Here is a 14434-nt window from a genome sequence, read left to right as displayed (position 1 = left end):
GGTTAATTTGCAAAATATATGAAGAACTCATATAACTAAACAACAAAATAATAAACAACCTGATCAAAAAATGGGCAGAGGATATGAACAGACATTTTTCCAATGAAGATATATAGATGGCCAACAGTCACATGAAAAGATGTTCAACATCACTAATTATTCAAGAAATGAAAATCACAATTACAATGGAATGTCATAGTGGCTATTATTAAAAAGGCAAGAAATAAGTGTTGGAGAGGATGGGGAGAAAAGGGAAACCTCAGGCACTACTGGTGGAAATGCAAACTAGTTCAGTCACTATGGAAAACAGTATGGAGATTTCTCAAAAAATTAAAAATAGAACTACCATATGATCTAGCTATTCCACCTCTGAGTATTTATCCAAAGAACATGAAAGTACTAATTTGAAAAGATATATGCACCCCTGTGTTCATTGTAGGATTATTCACAATAGCCAACACAGAAACAAACTAAGTGCCCATCAACAAATCAATGGATAAAGAAGATGTGGTATATTTATACAATGGAATACCACTCAGCAATAAAAAAGACAAAACTGTGCTATTTGAAACAACATTCATGGACCTTGAGGGTATTATATTAAGTGAATTAAGTCAGATGGAAAAGTCAAATACACTATGACTTCACTCATAAGTGTAAGATAAAAAAGAATAAAAAAACACGTAGATATTGAGATTAGATTGGTGGTCAACAGAGAGGAAGGGGGGAGGGAGAAAGGTGAAAGGGGTAATAGGGCACATGGGTACAGTGACAGATGGTAATTAGTCTTTGGGTGGTGAAGATGATGTAGTCTACCCAGAAATCAAAATATAATGACATACGTCTGAAATTTATATAATGTTAAATCAGTGTTACCTCAATAATAAATAAATAAATAAATAAAAATCAAAGATTTCACCTACAACAATAAATCATTTGAGCCATCTTCCAGGAAATTCTGAGTCAGCTGTATAATAGCTTTATCTCTATTTCTTCAAAGAGACTACTGACACAGTCACCTCTTACTTCATATAGTTCTTACACTCATATGTAATGTATTACATAACACAGTGTCTTGCATATGCAAGGTCATTGAGTCTTAGCTGGTTACAGCACTTGTAGACATTAAAGACATTTGTATAAAAACAGTCACCTACTTTTTGTTTTTTTGACTTGCCATAAAAATGCTCTGACTGTTCATATAATGTATTTACTTTGTGATGTAGGAGTTACATTTTAACTTCCAAATTGATTTCTCCTTGGATATAAGCATGAGCAATGGCAAAAGGAAACAGCAATTTGAAGAGAAGCATTGCTTCCACCAGGATGTCTAAGAAATGGATTTCAGTTCTTCTGCTGCTACAGCTGAGTTGTTGCTTTAGCCCTGGGAGTGGTGGAAAGATGCTGGTGTGGCCCACAGAATAGTCACTGGATCAATGTAAAGACAATCTTGGATGAACTTGTCCAGAGAGATCATGAAGTGATTCTTCTGACATCTTTGGCTTTCATTCCTGTTGATCCCAACAAACCATCTGCTATTAAATTTGAGATTTATCCTACAACTTGAAAGATGATGGCAACACTTTTTCAGGCAGATAATCTCTAAATAGATTTATGATCTGCCAACAGATATATTGTGGATGTATTTTTCACTAATGCAAGAAATCTTTTGAGAATATTCTGGTTGTATTAAAAAGTTCTGTAAAGATATAGTTTTGAAGAGGAAACTCGTGAAAAAACTACAAGAATCAATTTTTGATGTCCTTCTTGCAGATGCTGTTGGATCCTATGGTGAGCTGCTGGATGAGCTACTGAAAATACCTTTAGTGTATACTTTCTGCTTCTCTCCTGGCTGTACATTTGAAAAGTGTAATGAGGGCGGCCATTTCTTCCAACCTTTGTACTTATTTTTATGTCAGAATTAAGTGATCAAATTATATTCATAGAGGGTACAAAATGTGATCTATATACTTTATTTTGACTTTTCGTTCCAAATATTTAGTGAGACGTGGAATCAGTTTTACAGTGAAGTATAAGTCATGCTTCAAGCTTTGGTAGCTTGAAGTCCTAACTTTCCTAGTGCCTTGAAAAGTGAGTTTATAAAGTGAGAGGGATGTATTTCTTATAAGTGAAATGACGAAATTATAAAATGATCTATCAATCTGACAAATGTTACAGGAATGCTTAACATATAGGTAACTGAGGAATTGTTTCTTCTTGTATATTATAGTTTCATTTAAAAATTAAACTTACGATATTATTTGAAGGATTGCTTCAAAATATGGAGATATATTGGCTCTTTTCCGGACCCAGGACCTAAAATTTGAGGTTTCTAATGACTTTACATTCCTTCACTAAATATTTACACACCATCTCTTTAAAGACCTAAAATTTCATTGAAGGTAGACGTTATTAAACTATATTTTTTTGAAAATTTTATATTCAATAAAGATAAAATAAGCCAAAATGTAGAGTGAGCATATCTATTGCCATATTTTATAAAAATTTTCCAACTGTTATTAGCAAATATTTTTATTTAATAAGCAAATATTATTAACTTCCTGACATGAACCAAATACAAGAGTAACTATACTCTCAAGAACCTCACAGTTTTCTTGAAAAATCTAGGATCAAGGGAAGAACTTGCTAAATTGTAGAAACCAGACTGACTACTCCAGGGATAGGTGTTCCCATGAGTATGGTAGTGTTAACAGAGGATTGAAATCATTGTTTACATTTGAATTTGATACTTTTGCTTCTTTACAGAGTAAACAAATACATGTTGAATTCTTCAATGGCTTAGGTTTAATAATTGTTTATGATTCTGAGTGACCCGATGTAACATTAGAAACAAAAGACTATTAAACTTTGTCCTTTGTATATATAAATATATGAAAAGCATATATAAAACAGGTAAAAAACATGAACATATATAAAACGTGTGTGTGTGTGTGTGTGTGTGTATATACACATACATGTACATTTGTATTTTCAAACCATAGGCACCTTTAAACATCTTCGGCTGTGTCATTCCAAGTTCCTTTTAGAAAATTATCTGGTATATTCATTTTACAATATTCTAGTTGCCGCTACCTTTGCTATCTTTTTTCTCTTTGGGAAGACCCACTACAACATTTGAGTTAATGAAGAAAGCTGAAATGTGGCTCATTCAAATCTATTGCGCTTTTGAACTTCCTTGCCTATCCTTACCACATTTTGAATTTGTTGGAGGACTCCACTGCAAACCTGCCAAACCTCTGCTCGGGTAACACATTCTTGTTTGCTTTGTTTTTTTTACTTTGCATTTTCAGTAGAAATGATCCTGTGTTCTTCATTTAGAATGTTTGACTCATAGTGAAAGAGAAACAGGAAGCTGGCTAAGGTGACCTGGCAATTAGAAAGTCATATATTTCTATAAAATTGCAGTTATCTGAATTTCAATATTATTAAAGAATAAAGTCTTATATTTTGGAGACTTTGAGAATAAGGTCATTTAAATTAAGGCCTCATTATTCAACACATAAGAAAGTATCAGCCATTCATTCAGAGAACAATTTTAAAGTAACTGGCATAGTCCAGGGATAAGTGCTGGATAAGGAGAGAAGCAGTGTAGACACAGTTTTTGCCCCAACATACCAGACATTCTACTTGGAAAGACAGGGTATAAGCAAGTAATAAAAATTGGGTGAAAAGTATTATAACAAGGACAAAACATAAAGCTAATATAATGCTAGAGAACGTCCCATGAGGATGGACCATAGTACCTCAGGAGTGACGTCAGCAATCTCGTGGCATAAGACATGCCTTTTGTTTGTCCCCCGCTGCAACAGCAAAAAAATGGCATCTATCCATGAACAAAAGTGCCTTAGTGGGAGTTATGGGATCCAACACCATAAGTAAATGTATCTAGGAAGAGTCTCACCTACCTGTGCTTCCAGTAATATGTAGACAGACTCCAGTATTGGCTGTGGTCCCTACAGGAGATTGTGAATTGGTTCCAGCCCCTCATGGCTGCAGCCCAGGAACACCTATAGAACACTGACTTGGGAAGTCACCTATAGATTAGAGAGCCTTTGTGGAAGTCCAGGTTTCCAGAGAAGAAATTCCAGCATTTGGTTGAAGCACAGAACATATGAGTTTGGATGCATTTGAGTGGGTAAGAGGAGCAGCTTGACTTTGCCAGCATCACCCCTCCTTTAAGGCAGCTCAGCTTAGGGCTAAGAGAAGGCCCAGGATTTCTCCCAGAGGGGAAAGGGAGAGCCAGGGAGTGAATGCCCAGCTTCCCTAGCTGTTAGGATGCTTCCAAAGACTCATTTCTCTCTCACAGCATCCAGAGTATTAAATTAGAAGCTCAGTGACTGATGGGAGGGAGCAGATCAGGAGAGTGGCATATAAAATTCCCAGAGGACATTAGAGGGACTTGGTTCTTCCAGCTATGTTCTGGATTCCATCAAGAAGCCTGACCACAAACCACCAACAACACAGAAAACCTCTCCTGCGGATACCCTATCGGGCCTGTGGGCACCCACAGAGCACTGTGTTCCAAACTCATAACTCCTCCCCTCTGCAGACAGTTCCCTACAAGAGCAAGATTTGATAGAAGGCTAGGGAGCTTAAGCAGAAAGCAGTTAAGGGTCTGGGGCAAGAGACAAAGCACAAACTTGAGCTGTAGAAACACCTTCAGGAAAACAAAAGGCAGGCTATCGGCATATGGCCTGATGCTTTATAGAATGGAGAGAACACATACAGGCTTAAGAAGTCAAGCATAAGAGGGACCAAGAACCATGGAGCAGGTGTATTCATACAAGGTCTGTGAAAGCCTCATCTATAGCAGGACTGATAAAGGCATTCCGACCCTGATGGCAGTTAGTACAGATTGAAGTAGGTGACTACTACTTCAAATGTGAAAACAAAAACACAAAACCCCAAAGAACATGAACAGTCAAGGAAATATGAGATCACGAGAAGTTGACATTAATCCTCCGATAACCAAATACAGATACATTTACCCAATAAAGAATTCAAAATAGCATTTTAAGGAAACTCAATGATCTACAAGAAAACACAGTACAATTGTACACTCTTGGTGGGAATACAAATTGGTGCAGCCACTATGAAAATCAACATGGAGGTTACTCAAAAAAAGAACTACCCCATGACTCAGCAATACCACTTCTGAGTATATATAGAAAAGTAAAACAAACAGGATATCTAAAAGATATCTGCTTGTTCATTGCAGCATTATTTACAAAAGCCAATATAGGGATAAATCTTACGTGTCTGTCAATGGTTGAATCAGTAAAGATGTGACACACATACACATACACACACACAATGGAATATTATTTAGCCATGATAAAGAAGGAAATCCTGCCATTTAAGACAACATAGATGGACCTTGAAGGCATTATGTTCAGTGAGATAAGTCAGAGAGAAAAAGACAAATAATGTATGATATCACTTATTATGGAATCTAAATAAGCTGAACTTGTAAAAACAGACAGTAGAATGGTGGTTACATGGAGGGGATTGAGAAGGTGTTGGTCAAAGGGTACAAACTTGCAATTTAAAAATAAGTTCTGGAGATATAATACACAGCATAGTGATTATAATCAACAACACTCTATTATATACTTGAAAGTTTCTAGAGACTGCATTTAAAATGTTCTCACCACACACACACACAAAACAGTAATTATGTGACCTGATAAAAGTGTAAGCCAATCCTACTGTGGTAATCTGATTGCAATACATAAATGAATCTACACATTGTACACCTTAAACTTACACAATGTTATATGTCAATGATATCTCAATTTTAAAAAATGGAGGTTTAAAGAATGATTAGGGTAAGACAGTAAATGTTTTATGTTGGAAATGCTAGGTCATTATTTTCCAGGAGAAAAAAAAAAACAAAAAATCAATTTAAAACAGAAGGATCTAAATATAAGAGAATGAGTACAAAGTTTTCATGAGATATACAGGAAACTTTTGGCTCCTTACATTTTTGTGGGGGTAGGAAATACATTGAGCAATGAAGAATTTACCTAGGATAGAAAGTAATAAAATTTGAAAACTGGCCAGTATCAGGGACCACAAGTATGAATAACTCTGAAACAATTCCAAGTGAACACAGCGTCATCAGTAGCTTTATATAGTTTCAACTGAGCTACTCAAGAGGGTGACCAGATCTCTGCTGCAGAAAGCCCTGCTGTACCTCTCCCACTGTGGGGCAGGTGCTCCCTGGGGGACTCAGTCAGGTGATGATGAGGGACCCTCACAGATAGCACATCTACTAGGACATCCATTTTACAATATGATTTCAGGGCAAAAAGTTCATACATAAATAAGTCAGAAATATGGTCACTTATTGAAATAACTATAAAAGTATATTTCTGGATTATAAATTGGAATCTGAGGGCTATTCAATGGACATTCCAAACAATAATATCAGATGCATGAATGACAGTGATTCTTAAACTTCAGTCTTTAAAGAGTGATTTAGAGGGAGAGCTTGGGATACTGACAAAGATTAAAGTGAGGTATAAACTATTCAAGAGCTGAGAGAAAAATGATACAAGTCATCCCAGTCATAATTAACTTTTTCTTAGTGCTCATAGCCAGAGAAATAAAATACTCATGACTAAACTAAAATAATTCTCCAAAAAACCTGCCTGGAATAAACAGAAGTTTTTTAGTAGAACTATAATAATAAAGAATTAAAGATGAGTTATTATTCTGCTGTCTGGCCTCCTTCCGAGAATCTACATTCGTAATTAATAACAGTATAAATGTAGAGTCAGAGTGTAATATTTTCTAGAGTATCTCCTCCTCACTACTGTGCACTGATTCCATTCAATTTCTTGGTTAAATACACAAAATACACAGACACTTGCAAAAAGATACGTAATAAAGGAAATTAATGTCATAGTACTGTATCCTTACAAAGGAACTGAGAGATTAGGTCTGTTATACAATAGGCATTGATGAAAACAGAATGGAGTTTCCTCAAAAAACTAAAAGTAGAATTACTATAAGGTCCAACAATTCCACTTCTGGGTATTTATCCAAATTTGAAATTAGGATCCTAATGAGAAATTTACATACCCATCTTCATAGCAGCAGTAATCACAAGAGCCAAAACATGCAAATCACCCAAGTGTCCATCGATGGATAAATAAAAATAAAAATAAAAATTGTGGTATTTACACACAAGGGAACATTACCGGCCTTAAAAAATAAGGAAATTCTAACACAACCTACAATAAGGATGAATCTTGTGACATTATGCCGAGTTAGGCCAACCACAAAAAGACAAGTACTGTATTATTCCACTTACGTGAGATATTTAGACTAGTCAAATTCATAAAAACAGAAAGTAGAATTATGGTTGCCAGGAGCTAATGAAGAAAGAAATGGAGAATTATTGTATAATAGGTACATCCCTAGTTTTGCAAGATGAAAAATTTCTGGAGATTGGTTATCAACAAAGTGTATATACTTAACATTACTGAACTGTACATTTAGGAACAAATAAGGTGGTAGAGATTACGTTATGGGTATTTTACCAAAATTAGGAGAAAAAAAAACATCCACTACTCTATAATTCCTGATGATACTGATTTTCTCTCTTTAGTCATTTTTAGCAATCATTTCCATAGTGTTTGCTACACTGTTGCTCTTTTGTGATGGAGCAAATCTTTCTCTAAAAGAAATGGAAGAGTTTTCCCAGAGCTCTGAAGAAAATAGTATTGTGGTGTTTAGCACATTGTGAGGTCAATGGTCAGTAACATGACGGAAGAAAGGGCAAATGTGATTGCATCAGTCCTTGCCCAGATCCCACAAAAGGTAAGATAAATTACCTTCTAGTGGACAACTATTTAATGACTCTGTTAAATTCTGTAAAGGGTCTGATTACAAAAATTTCCTGCATAAAAAGTAACTATTATGATTATTCCAATTTATCTCAGATAGTTTAAAAACCAAAATATAAGTGGCTGGTGATAAGTAGTACAGAGGATATTTTTGATGGACACTAACTTTGGCATTAGCACTGTGATCAAAAAGAAATATACTTTAGAGGTGCAGTGGGAACTTTTGGTTTCGTAATGATATTGCAGGCAGGTACAAAAATCATCAAATTTTGCCCTGTCATTTCCTCCTTTTCCTTGCAGGACTCCTGAGGGCACTGTACACACCATAGATGTTATCAGAAAGAAGTTAAATTTTAACAGTAACGTTAGGCAAGAATCGATAACAGTCTGAAAGGCATCATGCAATTTAGGCTTGACAGGTAATCGAGGCCTCTTTTACTTCTCCTAAATTTTGAAACATGGCTATTCAGTGTGCTTTTCAGGGAGCTATTCAGAGAAAGGATAGCCAGGGCTCACCAAGCTGTGAACAGATACCATCCAGCCATGAAGATTTAGAAAATGAGACAACCAGTCTGACAAAAAAAAAAAGAAGAAAAAACCTCTCTTGTGGGTCCTGCTAAAGTCTGACTCAGGAAGATGAAAGAGAAAGGGTGGAAGTGGGTCCAGCCCTTATGGTGACCCTGTGCTTTATAAAATGTGACCTTGAAAGGACTCTGATTCTCTAACCTGTCAGAATATAAGCTTGTCCTGATTGAAGAAAGAGAAGGGAATATGAAAAGAAATCAACTGGAAGCAAGTCTAGCGTGGAAAGTTTCAGGTGCCCCTTTCTCCATAAAACATGGTATTAAGTTATTTCTAGCTTATATAGCACATACTTGGAGTCTCTGGGGATTTGAGAACCACTTTTGAGTTTCCTATCTCTTACTGCTTTCTTCTTACCACCAACGCTAATTTGCTGAGAATCTGAAGTTACTTTAACATTGACATAACAAATAGATGTTAGCCACTGGGAAATTAGAATCCAGCTTATGAAGATTGCTCGAGAATTCCAAAATCTGTACCTAACTTTGATACTGGACTTGGAAACGACTTGGCTATAAGAAACCATATTAATCAATGCTGTCAATGTTTGGAGTGCGTCCTCGAAGTGTTAATAGTCAGTTGAATAAAATTTAGCATCATCATTATATTTACTTTTCTCAAAACTTATATTGCTGTTTATGAAGTGCCAAGGGGCTCTTCTTTTCTACATTTAAAGAGTTTCCCAACCTAGCAATAGTGGTAATACTCCAGATTCATGTAAAAACTTACCAACTGAAATTTGTCTTGGAAGTACTGATTAATAATTAGTAATCTAAAACAAGCTAAATGTACTTATTAGGCAGAAATTTTTATTGCTATTAATAATTTATTAAATATAACTATTTAATTTTCAGAAATCAAAAAATTAAAACTCTAAGAAAATAACTTTTGGAAAAAGTGGATATAAGTAATTCCCGTTCCATATCAGTCATAAATAAATAAAGAGAATAATAGTAAATTTTGAAGTTGAGAGCTAGTATAATAAACAGTTAAAATAAATGTGCAAATCATTACTAATTTGCTACTGTTTAATGCACTAGGATTTTAACGACTGCCCCCAAAATTTTATATATACTTGAATTGGTCATTCATAATCTCATTTGTTTCATCCAAGTGTGAATATAAATTAAGTACATGAAAGATGACTATTCTTATTACATCATTGTTTTAGTAGTTCTTGTTACTTAGTGTCTCTCGCCCTCATTTCCTCATCTGTCATATGCAAGTGGTTTAACTAGATGTCTGTTAATCTATTTAGAATTCTAACTGCTATAACTTTGAATTTTGACTCATGAAATAGGTATTTTCTTTACTCTAACAGGTTCTATGGAGATTCGATGGCAAGGAACCAGATACCTTAGGGTCAAATACTCGACTCAAAAAGTGGATCCCCCAGAATGACCTTCTTAGTAAGACTCTAAAATAAACGCTCAAATGAGAGTAACTCCAATCAGATGATAATAGTTCAAGAGGAAACAAATTTATTGAACAAATGTTATTGTAAACTTCATAAATAAAAATTAAATTCCTTATATTTATTTCCCAGTCTCAGGAGGCAAGGATAAGATACAACAGTTGGCATTTTATTATACACAGTCACACTCCTTAAGGCCAGAATCAAAGTGTCTTTATTTTAGATATAATTATCTCTCACAGAACATTTTTCAACACCATTCTGGGTTGGAATTCTGTCTCCTAATTCTGCCCTTACACCAATTCTCTCCTGCACTGTGGGGGTATATCAGGTGCCACTGATAAATATCAGCTCCTCTTTCATTACCTTGCCAATAGACTTAAGTGCTCCTTCCTTTGAGTTGAAAGACATTTTAATGTAGTTTCATGTGTACAGTAATCTGTTTTCTAGAATACAATGCCTCTTTCAGTGCTTTATATTGCCCTACTCTCATTATATTCTAAGGCTTATACTTAATAATTTGCTGAAATTCACTCCATCCTAGGTCATCCAAAAACGAAAGCCTTTATAACTCACGGTGGCACCAATGGCATCTATGAGGTGGCCTACCATGGGATCCCCATGCTGGGCATTCCTTTGTCTGCAGATCAACCTGATGATATTGCCCACATGAAGACCAAGGGAGTAGCTGGTAGATTGGAATTGAACACAGTGTAAAGTACAGATTTGCTCAATGCATTGAAGACAGTCATTAATGACCTTTGTGAGTGTCACAATTTTTATTTAATAAATAGTACTTATATATAGATTCTTTTGTCAATGGTGAGCATGAGTTTCATTCTATTTTAAAAGCCTAAGTCTGAAATTATTTACATGTCTTAATCCAATTTAAACCTACTTTTATTTTCATTTAAACATTTATTTAAAAGTTGAATTTTAGCCCCATTGATTTAGTGGGGAACCAACTGGTGCAACGATTTTCTCCTCAAATAATGTCAAGTTATATAGGTAATTGCAAAAATGACACACTTTTACAAATATGAAAAGCATGATAGAACCCATTGAAGCAAAGAATGATGAGCTACAAGAAATATCATAAATTCTTTCAATTCATTACCTAAATTTCCGAAACTATAAATCTCTTAGGGCTCAAAAATTGATTTTATTACTGTCATTATTTTAACAGATTTTATAATTATCTATAATTTACATACCATAAAATTCACCTGTTTAACTATAAAATTCAAATATATGTAATATGTTTACAGGGTTATGAAACAATCACCATAATATACATTTAGGACATTTTTCATCACTTTAAAAAGAAGCCTGACATGCCTTAGAAGTCACCTCCCATTCCTCCCTGCCCAAGCAACCATTAATCAACTTTCTGTCTCTATAGATTAGTCCTTCTGGATGTTTCATATACATGGAATCATACAATATATGATCTTCTGCAATTGGCTTCTTTCACGTACAATAACATTTTCAAATTTCTTCACTGTTGTAGCTTTCTATTGCTGAATAATATTCTATGATAAGGACATAGCATATTTTATGTGTCGATTTATCATTTTATGGATATTTTGGTTGTTGCATGTTTGTCTATTATGAATATTGCTATGTGTTTTGTGATTATATATAAAGATGTCACCAAAAGAAAATACAAGATAAGGTAGTAGCTGCAGATGTAAATATGTCAGTACTTACAATAAATCTAAACAAACTAAATTGTTTAAACACAAACATTGTCAGACTAGATTTGAAAAACTAATTATATATACTGCTTACAGGACATGCTTAGATTAAGTGTACAAGAAAATTGTAAGCACAGAGGTGGGAAAAGATCTATTTCAGCAGTAACAAGAGAAATATGTACCTATACTAATATCAGACACAGTAGACCAGAAGTACTACTAAAAATAGAGATAAATACTTCATAATGACAAATAAGTTAATCTTTCAAAACAATACAAATTACTGATTTGTAAAACTTACTAACAAATCTTATGAGTAAAGTAAAAGTAGACAAAAAGAAAAAGCTAAATACACAAATCTATAGTCATAATGGGATATTTTTAAAGACATTTTTCTATAATATAAAAATATGACAAAATAAATAAGTACATAAATGATTTGAAGAACACAATTTTAAAATGTAACCTGTTATATATATATAAATATATATACAAAAAAAAGTATATATATATGAAACAATGGTGAATACAACTTTTTTCAAGAGCATGTGGAATAGCTAATAGAATTGACCACATACGCTGGGGAATAAACCAAAATTCAGTATTTGAAAATATTCAAGTCAGAAAAAGTATATTGTCTGGCCTTACTAGAATTAAGTTAGACATCATCAAAAAATATGTATAACTAAAAAACCTCTAAACTTTGAAAATTAAGCAACATTTTTCTAAATAATTCAAAATCAACAAAGAAATCATAATCATACATGCACCTTCTCAGCAATTTCAATTCAAGGTGCATATAAGCAACAAAAATGTGTAAAATGTAAACTGAAAGAGATATAAAAGAATATTTATACAACATTAGCAGAAATGGCCAAAATATTATTAACAGTCCAAATGTCCATCAATCATTAAATACAGAGATAATCTTTGGTACTGGTGCACTGTCATATAATGGATACCATACAGCAATGGAATTAACCAAAAACTGTTATAGAAAAGACAAAAACAAATGAGTACATACTATATGATTTCAATACATAAAGATGAAAAACTAATCTTAGGTGATAAGAAATAAGGACATTAGTTAATTCAGGAGGGAGTACTGACTAGAAAGTGAGGAAAATGAGGTGCTTCTATATAACTTGTGGAATCCTATATCAATACCTAGGTCGTAAGCACATTGTTATAGTTCACTTCGTGACAATTTTCTAGCCAATTATGAAATTTTGAACTGTTCACTTAGGATAGGTGTATTTTTCCTATGTATTTCATACTTAAAGGTATATTTCAAAAAATGTATTGCATTGAGAAATTCTGGAATCTAATATTAAAAAAAAAATTAAAAACATAGAAGAAATGCCTAGAGGTGCCATCATAGTGTGGTCAGCTAAAGTTTCTCTGAGATATGACACTGAATCCAAAGCCTCCATCAAGAGATAGAAGCAAGTCTTGGGGTATTGCAGGGAAGAGTGCTCCAGGAGAGGGACAGAGGGGACAGAAATTGTAAATGTGCTGAGGTGATCACATGTTCGGCAACTTCAAGAAACGGCTAGAAGGACAATGTGCCTACAATTGACCATTCATGGGACAAGCTGACAGAGAAGAGTTTGCCAGGGGTATGAACATGTAGGTCCTGAAGTCCAAAACACAGATTTGGAATTTATTCTAAATGGGATGAGAAGACAGATGGAAATTTTGAGCAGGGAAATGTAATCTGATGTGTTTTGAAAAAACTCTCTGGTTTCTGAGTGGAAAATAGACAGTAGAGTTATGAAGAGTGGAGGCACAGGGACTGGAGAAGAGGCATTTCATCCATGATACTTCAAGAGCACCACCCTAAACATGCATTTCTATCATCTGATTGATAGTGCTTAGAATGGCTCCTATCGTTTCCTCTGTTAGAATAAATTTGCCCTTCTCACTATATCTTCCATCTTCACTTTATAAAATATTTGTCAATCAGAAAATTCAAATTTAAAAGCCAAACTTCTATGAGACCCACATAAAACATATGCTACTTATCTACAATTCTATGTCATTTATGTTGAATCGTATGTATGACACTTTCCAAATCCTTCATAAGAATGATATGTTTAGGCAAATTAAGTTACTTTCAATGTTGACATCTTTGTGTTTCTCCTTTAGACGTAAAGAGAATGCCATGAAATTATCAAGAATTCATCATGATCAACCAATTAAGCTTCTAGATCAAGTGGTCTTCTGGATCAAGTTTGTCATGTGCCACAAAGGAACCAAACACCTGTGGCCAGCCTCTCATACCTCACTTGTTTCCAGTCCGGCTCTTTGGCTGTGATTGAGTTCCTGCTGGTTTGAGTGACCTCCTATATTTGTCATCACAAAATTTTACCTGTTTTGTTGCCAAAAGATTGCTAAAACCAGAAAGAAGAGGCATTAAATGAGGGAGGTTCAAGATGACAGCACAAGAAGAGTCTGAACTTCTTTCCTTCCATGGACACAACACATATACAGCTACATATGAATCAATTCCCCCTGAAAAGAAATTGAGAGCTAGAAGAATAACTTCTCCACAACAAAGGATAAAAGGGACCACATCAAGATGGGTAGGAGAGGCAGAGAACTGCTCTCCTGAAATACCCCATCCCTGGCATGGCAGCACACGGTACAGTCATGCACTGCATAAGGATGTTTCAGTCAATGATGGGCCTCATATACGATGGTGGTCTCATAAGATTAGTACCATATAGCTTAGGTGTGTGGTAGGCTATATCATCTAGGTTTGTGTAAGTATACTCTACGATGTTCACACAATGATGAAATCCCTGTCCTTAAGCAACACATGACTGTAGGGAGGGATCTCACCAGATAATTCTCCTAGAGGAATG

General features: G+C 34.6%; 1 pseudogene; it reads left to right on the top strand.

Moving 5' to 3' along the window:
- The first annotated feature begins 1278 nt into the window (after window positions 1-1278).
- LOC101399082 (UDP-glucuronosyltransferase 2B31-like) lies at window positions 1279-13986 on the top strand (annotated as a pseudogene).
- The last annotated feature ends 448 nt before the right edge of the window (window positions 13987-14434 follow it).

Source organism: Ceratotherium simum, chromosome 8 (genome assembly GCF_057802395.1).
Source record: "Ceratotherium simum simum isolate JZ-2026a chromosome 8, ASM5780239v1, whole genome shotgun sequence".
NCBI classification, from domain to species: domain Eukaryota; kingdom Metazoa; phylum Chordata; class Mammalia; order Perissodactyla; family Rhinocerotidae; genus Ceratotherium; species Ceratotherium simum.
Note: the sequence above shows the minus strand (reverse complement) of the source record. Positions and strands in the feature narration are given on the sequence as shown.